Source organism: Lucilia cuprina, chromosome 6, assembly GCF_022045245.1.
Source record: "Lucilia cuprina isolate Lc7/37 chromosome 6, ASM2204524v1, whole genome shotgun sequence".
Classification (NCBI taxonomy): domain Eukaryota; kingdom Metazoa; phylum Arthropoda; class Insecta; order Diptera; family Calliphoridae; genus Lucilia; species Lucilia cuprina.
The window spans coordinates 20641564-20655579 of NC_060954.1; positions in this window are offsets into that span (position 1 = coordinate 20641564).

Sequence of the window (14016 nt, forward strand, 5' to 3'; positions counted from 1 at the left end):
TGGGCAATCAATGAAAATGTCAACATTAACACTTGACGGCGGCTAAAAGCAATTGACAAGTCGAGCCAACATCGTCAGCCTGTTTTGATGACAGCCCTGAAAACGAACACCTTCAAGTGGTCATGTTATGTGGTCTTATCTCAATGCATATACAAACTAATAGCCAGAAACAGTTGACATTTTAACTTTGAACCGAAACACAAATGAAATTTTATGCATCCATATAAACTACTTGGTGCGTGCTATTTACAAGGCTTCCTTGTATAGATAAATTCCAACAAATAATGTGTTAAGGCCACGTTTAATTAAAATTTTAATTAATAAAATATTATTGATTATCGCACCAATTAAATAAAGAATAATCCATATATATTATTAAAAGAGTAATGATTTTTCATAATCGATAAACTCAGGAACAAGGAGTTCTGATGGGACAAAACTTCAAATATGAGAAGAGGGAAGTTTTCCCGTTCAGCTTTCAGGAAGCTTTAAGCCTTTTCCATGCCTAAAGTAAAAGTGGTATTGATTTTGTCATTTTCTTTCTAATACATTCAGTTAATTTATAATAAAAATAAGTATAGTCGGGCATGACCTATCCTTATTATACTTCACAACATGAATATATTTTAAAAATTATTTATTTTATATAAAAAATTTTCTATTGATGTTTACCTTAAAGCAATTTATTCATGAAAAACTTATTTTCTAAATGAGGCTTTATATAGAAGTGGAGGTCAAACATTGGTCGATCCTCATTAAATTTAAGGATTTCATTGCAATACTATGGTTTCTAAGTCAATTTTGCCCGTTTAAGACATTTCTTGAAGGGGCGTATGTATGGGGCCTAGGATACCAAATCGGGAGGTGCGGTTGTATGAGGGCTAGTTTTCACCGATTTCAACCATTTTCAATAGGTCCCAAAAAGCACGTTATGTCCAAAATTCATCAAATAAGCTATATAATAGCGGCCTATACTTTAACCACAAGGTTTGCAGCCGGACGGACATATCAAAATTTGATTCTGAGTCGATCGGATTACTATATGATGATTGTAAGACCAATATTTTTCTATGTTACAAACATCAGCACAAACCATTCCCACTATAAATTTGAACCGATATTTTTATAAATTCAAAACTTTGTTAAATAAAAACTTAAAAAAAGTGGGCGTGTCTGCGCACCGATGTTTTTGAATCAGATTGTGATTTTCACTCGAATGGCATAACTTTAAGCAGGTGTAAATCTTATAATTTTGTTAGTTATGCACATTTTTACAAAGCATAATATATGGGATATCAGTTATATAAATTTTTACCAATGAAGTTGTCTTGGCACTGTTATGTTTATAATGCTTTAAAAAGGCATAAAAATGTCGTTTTCTCAAATTTTGTGTTCTGAAATTTCAATTACCAGATGTGATATATATTCGGATTCAGCACTGCAGAAAGGTCTAACTTAGTATCAGGGTTTCAACTTTTTTCAGCCTATGTTATCTTAAAGGCTTGACATTAAAAAACATTCTACAAATCTAGGTGTTACCGATAAAGGTAAATTGCCTTGTTTTGAATCAATCCTATCTTATATTCCAAAACTTTTCTTGTTCCGACAGAGTTAATATATTAACCATCCTTAACATATTAAATTAAAAAAAAGGACAATTTGAAGTAAAAAGTTCACTTATGCTGTTAATTGGTGTTCTAAGAATTGAAATTGTATTAATTCATATGGAACAGTATGTGGTTTTAAAAATTAAATACGTCAAATTTCGCAACATGATGCATATTTTTTTATTTAGGAAGAGTGTTAAAGAATTTCAAATTCAGTTGTAGAATTGAGAAAATATTAAATTCTAACCGTCTTATGCAAAAACGATGATTAAGTTAACAATGATTGTTAAAACCTGTTTTTATATGGAAAAAGTGTGTAGTAAACTATTGTTAACTTTGGTGTTCTAAGTAAAATCGTTTTTGCATAAGGCGGTTAAAGTTTTTACTTAAAAAAACTGGAATTAATCAGCTTGATCACAAAATTAAATACTTTTCTTAACAAACACATAATGAAATCCTCAAATCACGAAAAATATCGAGATCCCGAGATTTCAAGTTTCAAAATCCCAAATCCCAGGTTTTGTTAGTGCCAATTCCGTTTGCAATCCCTAATGATGCTAATGAACAGAATATTATATATTTTATTCCGAAAAATATGAATTTATAATGTTATTTTATATTTAGCTATATGCATTCATTTCACTGCTATATGTTTGTCAAAAAGTGATACAATCCATTTGATATATTTACACATTTATAAATATTTTCGAATATTTTCGTTTTTCCTAACACACTTCTGATATTAAAATATTCTTTGGATAAGTTTCAAATGCGAGTGAATAACTAACTATGTGAGTAAATAAGTAAATGAATAAATATTTATTTAGACGAGTATTAATATAATATTTGTTAGTCAATTTACAGCTCATATCCATTTATGTATCGTGTACCACTTAAATGTCAGCTACTTTAACGCCTTGTTTATTTGTTTGTAACTTGTAGGAGCAACATGCAACTCCATGTAGACATGAGTTTGAATATCAACAATATAAGCAGAAAGTAATAAATTTGTATGTGTGTAATATTTACAAATGTATAAATATTAGACTTGCCTCTAAAAATATAACTCTATTTGAGATGAGTCTAGTGTTTTTCTTTTGTATTCAAAACTAACTGAATGGATCGTAGCAATACGTGTTCGAAATCTATAGAAATATATAAATGTCTTTCATTTTGTCTATTTACTAAGGTATTTAATTATTTGGGTTTTACGTGAGCCGGTTAATAATCGATGTTTTATTGTTTTTTACAATATTCCTCTTCCTATCATCTATGTATTTTTTCTATAATATTCTGAATTATTTATATGTGAAATCCCTTTCTATATAAAGAAATTTAAGTTTTCAGTTTTGCAGCGAGTTCCCGAATTCCTTCATAGTTATTTTTCTTAATCGGATTAATGATTTTATTCGTTACAAATTAATTGAATTCGTCAAAAATTAATCGATCTATCGATGAATACTCTATATAAGTATATGTACATACAATATCAATTGAATCAAATTATCATTACAAAATGTAACACAAGAATTTGGGCATGTTTAATGTATATTTATAGTAAACGAATTTTGTATGTTTGTATATCTCATGGATACATGATTTGATCCGTGGGGTATTTTATTGCTTTGATTCAATTCGATTGCCTACAGCGAAATTTATTACAATTTCATTTATACTAGTCTTTTACTTCTGTTTATTTTAAGAGTAATTTTTCTGCTTAAAAATATCTTTAAAGTTGCTATAACTTATACAAAAGCATGTAGCTCTTTGTTGTAAGTAAATTAAATTCTTCCTTATAAACGTACATTTGTTAAATAATCTGTTTGTATTTTTAATACATTTGTGAAACTGTACACATGTGTATGTGTGCGTATATCTATAGAACATGTCATAAACTGTGGGGGGATTAATCATCATTTAATTATTGTTCTTATCATCAAAGTCTATGTCCTCATAAATTGTTTAATGCACGTCCCTCATAACATTGGCTCTGTGTTGTTTGTGTATTTCGGTTTGTATTTTCAACCGAATAGTGGATTAGTTTTCGTCCAGACACAATAAAACTTTTCCTAATATCTTATGCCGTCTGATAGTCTAACAACACACCTTTTAGTTATGTGGAAAACAATACAGGCGAGCATTAACATTCGTATTTCACTAGTTTATGACTTGTGTTTTTTTATTTCCACAAGTAATTTAGCCATCATAATTTAGTTTGTCTGACAACCATTATTCACAAATATATGTAGGAGTTTGGGATGAAATGGATTTTATATCTGAAGTATCTCCTTATGAAAATAATCGATAAGAATACATACACATAGGGAGGTCCAAATGCTGGTTACCGCGGAATAAATCACTTTAGACTTGAACATGGGTAAGAAATATTATAAACTTTTTCCTAAATAAGAGCTGAGTTGCCAAACAAATGCAAATGCTTAAAGTTGTGTTAAAATATTCATGAGACTGTGTTACTTGTAGACGCTCTCACCTGACACCGTTCAGTGGATATGAGGATATGAATAACCGACATTTATGGGCTCAAATCGAGGATATGTATAAACTTAGAAAACTCTTGCGCAGACAGCTTGCGCGAGGGAGTATCCTTTTTTTAAAGCTATGTTAAGAGCCCAGAAACAAATTACTTAGAATAACATTGTTTTGACTAGGTTAGGTTAATAAGAGTATATACTACATCAAATCAGAAGAAATACACCTAGGTCACTATGGGGCCTGTTGTGCGCCTCTTTTCAATCTATATTTTGTGTATGGTATGTGATCGGACACCTTAATCATCAATTACTTATAACCATTTTTCGCCAATTCGCCTAAAGTTAGGTACCAATTGGCTGTAAGTTCCGCCTCATATCTTATATATGTATCATCATGGCACTATGTTTAGCTAAGCAGCATGTACGCTGAACTCCCTTTTTACCCAAAAAAGTCCACTAGAAAATTGCAACATAAATTACAATTAGTGTAATTACATTTTTATGAAGCCAGTGTGGTCCCATATAGCGACCATGTAGTTGATCCAGTTACAGAGCACCCGCATAAAACAAAACTGGTATAAGAATTATATAAGAATATCAGTGTGCACATTATTGAAAGCACCTTCGAAGTCAATTTATACCGCTAGTCTAAACACTCTGCTATCGAATAATTCACGCAGTATCCACCGTTCCTTTACCGCTTTTAACCATACTATCCGCTATTCATTTCGATGTTTAAAAAAGCATGGACGTAAGGCTTATCGATCGAAAGGACTCTGGTGTGACATAACAAGGTTTTCTAGGCACGATGTACGAAAACCAGCACCGCCTGCAAAAGTGCTGAAATTATACCATAAGGCCATGCAGCTTTATTGGCTACAAAACTCTTGATTACGTTCTTAACCATGCCTACAACAATATCTCTATTAGCATCCCCTTCTCTCAATATCGGTTCATTTATTGTACCCAAAACACTAGGAGTCATATCGACTAAGTTATTACCAAATATAACTGCGTTTTAATGCCTAAAATTTGGATAATAAAATATGACGAACTAAACATCGATTCAGTCTTCATTGGGCCACAAAGATCTAAATGAACAAACTCAAGAACTTCAGATTTTGTTATTAATTTTCATTAGCATAAACTTTCACAAACAGGCTTTTAACCCTAATATAAAATGTATTTATTATTTTATTTGAAAGCACAGTGTATTTACATTTTCCTAATTAATCCCTCTAATTTCATTTATATGTACTATTAACCTACTTGAAATAACCAATTTAACTAATTTCATCAAACAAACTTTTATTGCTCAAAATCTTTCTCATCATGAAATTTTTAAAATCAATTAAAAAATGTCAATTAAGATTTAACTCCCCCTCCCAAAAGATTGAGTTCATATTTCTCAAGTGGTTGTTGGTCCCAAAAGATAATTTTGGTCGGCATGTAAATGACTTTAACTCATTATTACACAGTCATTATTCAATAGATGGATGCCAACTTACTAGACAGACAGATAAACAGACACTTGCGCTGCACTGACTGGAGTCGTTAGGATTTAAAAAGAAAAAAAAATAAACAAATTAACTCAAAATGTAAGTAAAAATCTAATTTATGTCATGATTGTTCTCATCATTAGAAACTGAACAAAATTATAAGAAATTAAAAAAATGAAGAAAAATGCTCAATAATTTAACAAATAAAATTATTTTTGATTGTCAGAGAAATTTGTGAATTAAAAATGTGTCTTTTGACATGAATGTGAATGTGTTCCATTTATATACATTCTTTAATGTGGTTGGCAAGTAGTTGTTGCTATTGCTGTTGTTATTGTTGTTGTCGGTTATTGTTGCTACTGTTAAAGAGTTGAACAGAGTTGTAATGGTTTTTGTAATTACAACATTTTAAAACATTTATCATCATAATTTAAATGTTTGTGGTTGTATTCATTATTATTGTTCTTGTAGCTGTTGCTATTGCTGCAGCAGCAGCTGCTGATGATGTCGCTGTTGGTCGGTTGTTGGTCGTCTTTGTGCATCATCAACATGATGTTGTTGCTATGTTAACACATGTTGTTGTGGTTGGAAAAAAGGGGGTCGTTATGGTTGACGCAAGCATAAAAGCACAAAAAATATTACTAAAAAATAATGGATACAGAAAAAAATACACATCTACAAGAATTGGGGAAAAATTGTTAAAACTATTTATGCAACACTTGAGTTATGTACATGCAACATGCATAATGCGTACAACAATCATGTATCCTATGAAGTGGAGATAAATACTTGTAAATTAAATATATATGTATGTTTACGTACATGCATCTGTATGTATATAATATCATTTAATTTTATTATAAAAATCATCATAAGTGTTGTCCAAATAAAGTTATGACAATATATACATACATTCTTGCGATCGCACAAACACACTGTTAACAATAAACGAATGTTTTCAAAATGTACTCTCAGAACAAAATTAAAAGGCTTAATAGTAAAAATACATAAAAATATAAAATTTATATAAAGACAGACAAGTGTGTATTTAAGTAAAAGCATAAATGTCAAATTGTTGTAATTTGTTGTAAAGTGTCAAAAAGACGAATTTTATTACAACTACTGTTCGTTGCACTAGCAGCAATTGAGCCGCACATCCATCAGATACAAATGCTAACTGACTCTCAAACGAACAACCCATCATTCATGTGTTAAACACACATACACTCACGCACTCGTTTCGTTGTAGGAATGAACGAGCGAGCGAAATGAAGCCCCAAATGTGGTGGCACATTGGCTGGCTGACTAACTGCCTGCTTGACTCACTGGCTACACTGTGAATTTTTATTGCAAACAAACAAACTAGCAGAAAAACAAGTGCAACTGCCACACAATCAACTGTTCTACAAACATTTCTGTCATCTCTACAGATGTGCGCCTAAGTGAGTTTGTATGTATATTCATTTAAATAGTTGTATGTATATATGCATACGAGTATGTATACGAGTATGTATTTGGCATGGGAATCATCAGACATCGCATAATTAATTCCCACGAATATACGTATAACCACATGTATTATAAACTTGTACAAAAATAGGAGATGCTGCGGCTTAAAGAGAGGATAAAAAAACTCGATCAACTCAACACAAGAAGAGCCAAAACACATCTCATCACACAGCTAAAGCTGACAAAAGTAACACTGGTACTTTAATAATCCCGTTTATAATTATTCAATATGCTTAGATAGATAAATTATTACGGAATAATTGATTATAATATTTCGATCCTAAATGCATCTCACTGTGCGAAAAGTTGAACTCCAAAGTCGATCCTAAGGGAAGGTTAAAGATCAATAGCATAGTGAACATTGATTAGGGTCTTAGTATTAACAATGTTCCATCGGACTGAGCGAAATGTTGGGCCACAAAGGTTTTTGACATTATATATAACCTAAAATATCTGGGTGTTACCATCAAGACAAAAAATGTTATAGGCCAGTCGACTGGATTTATCCTTAAAACAAGTAGGAAAGTATAGTCGGGCATGGCCGACCATATAATACCCTACACCATGAGTAGTTTTTTAAATTTTTACTTTTTATAAAATTTTTATTTTTTATTTTTTATAAAGAAACTTTTATGTTGAATATTGCCATAATTCCAAAATATTTAAGCAATTTATTAATAAAAAACTAAAATTTCTAAATGAGGCTTTATATAGGTCAAATATGGGCCGATCCTCCGTAAATTTGAGAAAAGGTTATATTTTAAATAACAGTTAGCTTTGTTGAGTTTCATTGCGATACAAATGGTTACAAGTTAATTTTAGACGTTTAAGTCATTTTTTGAAGGGGGGTTTGTATTAGGGCTAGGGTCAAATATAGGCCGATCCTTACGAAAATCTACAGTGTCATTTTTACTTACATAAAACTTAATTGTGCCAATTTTTAGAGAGATAGCAGAATATTTGACTTAATTATGGTATAAAAAGTATAGGGGCTAGGTGAAATAATGGACCGATTTCAACCATTTTGAATAGGCTTCGTCCCTGTGCCAAAAACATGCTTGATCAAAATTTCATCAAATTATCTTGAAAATTGCGGCCTGTACCTTGCGCACAAGGTTTACATGGACAGCCAGCCGGACAGACGGACGGACTGAATTCAGAATCGATCGGTATTCTTTAAGGTGGGTATTGGACCAATATTTTTGTATGTTACAAACATCAGCACAAACGTATAATCCCCTTCCCACTATGGTGGTGTAGGGTATAAAAATGTATCGAGATCGATCGTTTTTCTTATTAGTAATGAGAATAAATCCTGTTTGTTGGTTCAAGTAGAGTTCAAGGAACTGCATTTTGACAGGACCACTGCACTTGTCAAATGTGTTATTGTGTATTAGATACAGCCTATAGCAGTGAGAAATTTCAGAAAGTCTTTAAGTTTAGACGAAGTAATTCCAAAGAATTCCGTTTTTTGGCGAAGGGGAGCCTAAAATGAATTGCAATTCGGTCTAGCACCCAGTTTCCAGTTTCTACAGGCAATTGTATCGCTGACGAGCTAGCAACAACAGTTTTACAAATGTTCGACACAGTCATATACCATTTCTGTGGTACTCCTATAGGAGTATTTAAAATACTTATTTGACAAGAACCTTATAAGGAGCGTACTGACAAAAACAATGTCCACCACAATTCTGTAAAATGATAGTTGTTATCACAGAGCACTGATAATTGTGTCACCATGCGATGAGACTTGGAATTTCATATTTCATTCCAAGTCTGATCGCATCATCCGATGGGTGGGTATTTCACATAAAAGCTTGTAAAAAACGCTGAACATTCATAATGAGACTACGAGACTTTCAATCATAAATCTAAATATTAAAAGCATTGCTAGTAATTTGGTGAGAGAATACCAACTTTGTAAGAGTTCCTCCCTCGTCCTGCTAACGTCCTATCTATGAATATTATCAGCAATAGACACTACATAGAAGGGATTTAAGTAAAACAGTAGAAAGAAGAGCCATATATTACACTGCCACCCTAAATATTGAGGGTAGAAGATAAGAGGTAAGAGATGGATTGTGTATCGTTCACAACCTAAATACGTTTAAGCTTCTACACCGTATCAATGTGATCACCCTCGTACTAAACAATTGTAGTAAATGGTAGATAATTAATTATCGATGATGCCTGTATAGAATTCAGTATAAGAAGCTGAAGACCCGTTTAAACCTTTTTCGCATATAGTAGTATCATTAGCAATTTATATTTATTCACCTATGACATGCTGCATAAGGTATATTATGAATGATATATGTATGCATTTTCAATAATTCCAGAGTGAGGTTTCATAAACATATGTATTATCCACTAGAACCTATTGATTGTTTGGATCGTAAAGCAGGACTTTTGCCAAATGTACCATGTGGTATGTACCAACTTTATCTTCAACTTAATTTGAATATCTGCCACGTTTATAAAAACAAATATGTACATATATTCCTACGAGCAGAAAATTCATGTTTTTGCACATACATACATACATAAAAATTAAGACGAAACATGCTGCTTGAGACAAGCTAAAGTAATCACAGCAGTTAAAAAAAAACACATACCATATGATTTTTGAAGGAAGAGGGAATGAGAATAATAACGCACTGACATATATGTACACATAAATATACTACATACATATGTTATGTTGCAAATTGTAAACTAGAGTGTCCCGTAGTCGCCTCTGATTTTTAAAATAATTATGTTTTCAAATGAAAATTCAAATTATTAAAAAAGTTTGACGTTTAAAGCCGACATCGAAAATTGTGTACTTTGTTCATACAAAAACAGTAAATATCGAAAAAATATTTCATGTATAGTTCAAAAACAATCAACATTTACATTTAATAAATTATATTTTTTCTAAAGTTTCATACAATAATTCATTATGAAAAATGTATAGCTTATTTTAAGTTGCTGTAATTTGTACAAAAATCGTAGAAGTCTCTATAACGGGTCACTCTAATGTACACACAGATTTTATTGTATTTAAAATACACACATCATTTTGTTGTTTCTTTATTTTTCTTTTTATTTAAACACAATGTCGATGCCGCTGAACAGCTCCCAACAGGAGCATTTAATCTTTGTGTTTGCAACTGACAGTAAAGTGTGAAAGTACAGTGGTGGCATATCCAAGACTCGTAGGAATTTATTTCGGAGTAACCTGTAATCAAGTAAAATCAATATAAATAATTCAGTTTTGACATGACCATCTTAATCAATTTAATAATCATATTTTTTTTTTTTTTTAATTTGGATTCCAAAAACTAATTAAACTAACTTCTTAACTGAGTTATTGGCAAGTAAAAGTTCTGGAAAGAATGGTTACCTTCCAATTTGTTATATATTTAGAGACCAACAATTTACTTAACGACAGCAAGTCGGGGGATCTGCTAGCATTATTTTCGGAGAAATTGTGTTATTCCATTCAGCATTTCGGGAAAGCGAAGTGGTGGCTCTTGATACATACTTCAAAGTCGTCTTATATTCATAATTGATTTTATGTTTTAAAATTCCAACTGTTACCACTTATAGTTTTGCCGATGACATGCTATACTCCTGATGTTATGATTCACTGGCGTACCGTCACAATGTGGAGCGTATATGTTTAACAAACTTTCTGCAAATGTATTCCCTGCCAATTTCGATGTGAGCAGATTTAAATCAAATGTTCACAAAAACTACTCTCTCCATCCTCTCTCCCACAAACTATTTTCCTAGTTTCAACGTAAGGGCCATCCCCTAGTACTGGCCCAAGAAAAAGTGTCACTAATAAAATTAATTAGATTCACCGTCTAATTCTACCGAGGATCACAGCATTCAAAAACTCTAACGAATTTAATGCCCAATTTTTAAATAAAATTAAAATAGACAATGACAATACTTGCTATATTGGAAGAAACTAGAATGCAACCACTACTATATATACTTCATTTTTAATTTTATAGACGCCTCTGTTTAATCTCTTAAATCTAGTTTGCCACATAAAAAAATTCACAGATTTTGTCATTGCGCCACCTTAATGAATTCCTTGGAGTTGCACTTATATTATGTGTAAGCGAGTGTGTAAATATGATTTGGATTTTTTTCTTAATTTTTTTTTTTTTGTTTTTATTAAAAAAAAACATACACTCCTAACTTATGCATACGCAATCGTTATGCGGTCGCTGTCGTTTTGTCCAATTTGCAACTTTCAGCTTTAATCACAATCTACATACAGAATAACATACAAAGTATATACATACATATATATATTTATGTATGGATGGATGTAAGTATGTATTCATTTATTTATTTCTTATTATTTTTTTTCTTTCTCATTTTCTATTCGTTCATCCTTTATAAATAACAACTCACATGATGTTTTATATAAAATATTTTGTTTTTATTCCTTCTTTATCTTTGACAAGGACACCATGTGTTGGGATTTGTGATTTTCTATGCTGTTGAATTTGAGTTTGAGTACAAGTATTATTTACTTTATTTAGAGGCAAAAATTGCAATTATCTTACATCTCCTACAACCCCTACTGCCACAACTAATCATACTACATGCTACACCTACTTTAATCTTGTCCTCGTATATGTCGTCGATGTTGTTGTTGTTGCTATAGTAGTTGTAGGTAAAAATCTGTTTAATAAAATCAAGGATTTACTGAGGTGTGTTTGATGTTGAAGTCCTAAATAGAAACTTGTTCACTTGCGTTTGTGAGTTTGTGCACTACGAGTAATAAAACATGCATAAAAAGCCCACATTTTATGAAATGAAATATTCTGATTAGACAGTTTTTTCATATAAAATTTATATACAAAGTCTGATTAAAAAAGAAGTCATTTATTCATGCATGCCTTGAAAAGAATCAACACATTATATGTGTGGAGGAAAAATCTATTTCTCCTTAAAGCATATACATATGTATTTATATGAAAAATGTACTACAAATACTTACTTGTGTTACGGATATTCGATGAACTGAGTATAATATAAAATATGCATACATAATTCGTATCAAAGCTATAACTATATATTTGTCAAAAGTACTTATGTCATAAGGTGTGTTACAGTCCGAGACATTCACATGATAATCTGGGGGAAAAAAGTAGATTGTTCAATGTTTAAAGAAAGGGAGAGCTAACATTTTAAAAAACATCAATAGGATGTAGTGCAGATCGGAGGAATTTGACTGTCAACACAGAAAAGTGCAAGGAATTGCGGCCACATTCCCATATTGTAGGATGCTATTGGTACAACAGCCAAAGTGCTTAGCCCTTCGAAACGATCTACGAAGGCAAAATCGTCTCTATTTAGTAGTCTAGTGGGGCCTTTTAGTGATCATCTAAAGTGATAAGTCACAAAGTGATTAGCATTTTACATTTATAGTACCAAAGACGTCGAGTTTGTTTAAGACACTCCGAACTTCTGCGACTTAAGCTTTTAAGGGTAACCGCAGGGTGTCTATAAAGGTAGCATTACTCAAAGGCGATCAGATCTCTAGATTAAATTATGAAAACAGTAATACCTATACAATAAGAAAGATTGGAATGTTGCAGTTAGTACTGTGTAAGCTGATCGGTAATCTTCTTACAGACCATAGAAGTTTAGTAACTGCAGTGATATTTAAAACAAATATGGTAAACGTTTAGATATAAGAGGAATGTTTGGGATTATATGTATCCGACAGATAAGGAACTATATGTTAGGATAGCTCTAACCGAATACTTTCCAAAAGGTAATGTTAACATGGTATGGGTACCAGGCCACTCAGGAGAAGTAGCCAACAAAAGAGCCAAGAGATATGTCTTTCGTTGACATCCATCACGAACACTGATTAAAATTCTTAATTTCTGAACATCGGACCGTGTTTAAAACATCAAACATTTTCCATGAAAAATAGCACACAACAGTTCTGATAGTGACCTACCTAGGTGTATTTCTTCGGATTTGATGTAGATAAATCTTCCTTCCAACACAATTATTGGAATAAATAATCTCAAAACTTCAAACATAATTGGACTACATAATTCTCTAAGTAGTTTTATTTAATGGTAAAAAGCCTTCATTACTTGGGACCATGTAATTCCATCATTTTACAGAGTAATTAGTTTTGGGTCAAGTCCACCACCAGTGCATTTGTGATCCTCGCCTAGAATATCTCAAGTTTAAATGGTGCATTTTTTATACTTTTCTTAATTTCCTTGTGAATGTTGGAAAAATATGAATAAATTTGTTGGTCACTGTCTTAAGAAAGAAAACAATTTTACAGGGACACAGTATTTAATCATAGACAAGTAGCAGCCAGCTAACGAACCACTTGCCATTAATGACCATTTAATTAACTTTAAAATAGAGATGCGTTTCTGTTAAAACCGTTAAAGCTCAGGGCAACAACAATTGAATTTGCCGCCACTAATTTGGAAAATGAACCCCAAGAAAACTGATTAACATTAATTACTAATTAAGTGATGTAATTTTATATTTTCTTTATTCCTATAAACTGTTGCAGTAACTGCTACATATTGCAGCAGAAAATAATTAATGATTTTTTTAACGCAGACATACATACTTACAAATACAACTAACGCCAAAAAGAAGCAAGAAAATGAAAAAAAAAAAACAAACTTTCTTTTTTTTTAATTTTATAATTTCTTTAATGTGTTTTTAAAATTTTTTATTAAAAAAATTGGAAATATTTTTCTTTATACTTAAACTCGTACGAATGCATTTATGTATATAAACTGTACAATTATAATTAAATTTAATTTACACTGACGGCCATAATTAATGAAACACTTGACAACACAATATTTAAATTTCTTTTTTTTTAATTTAAGGAAAGCGGTCAAGGAAAAGTTG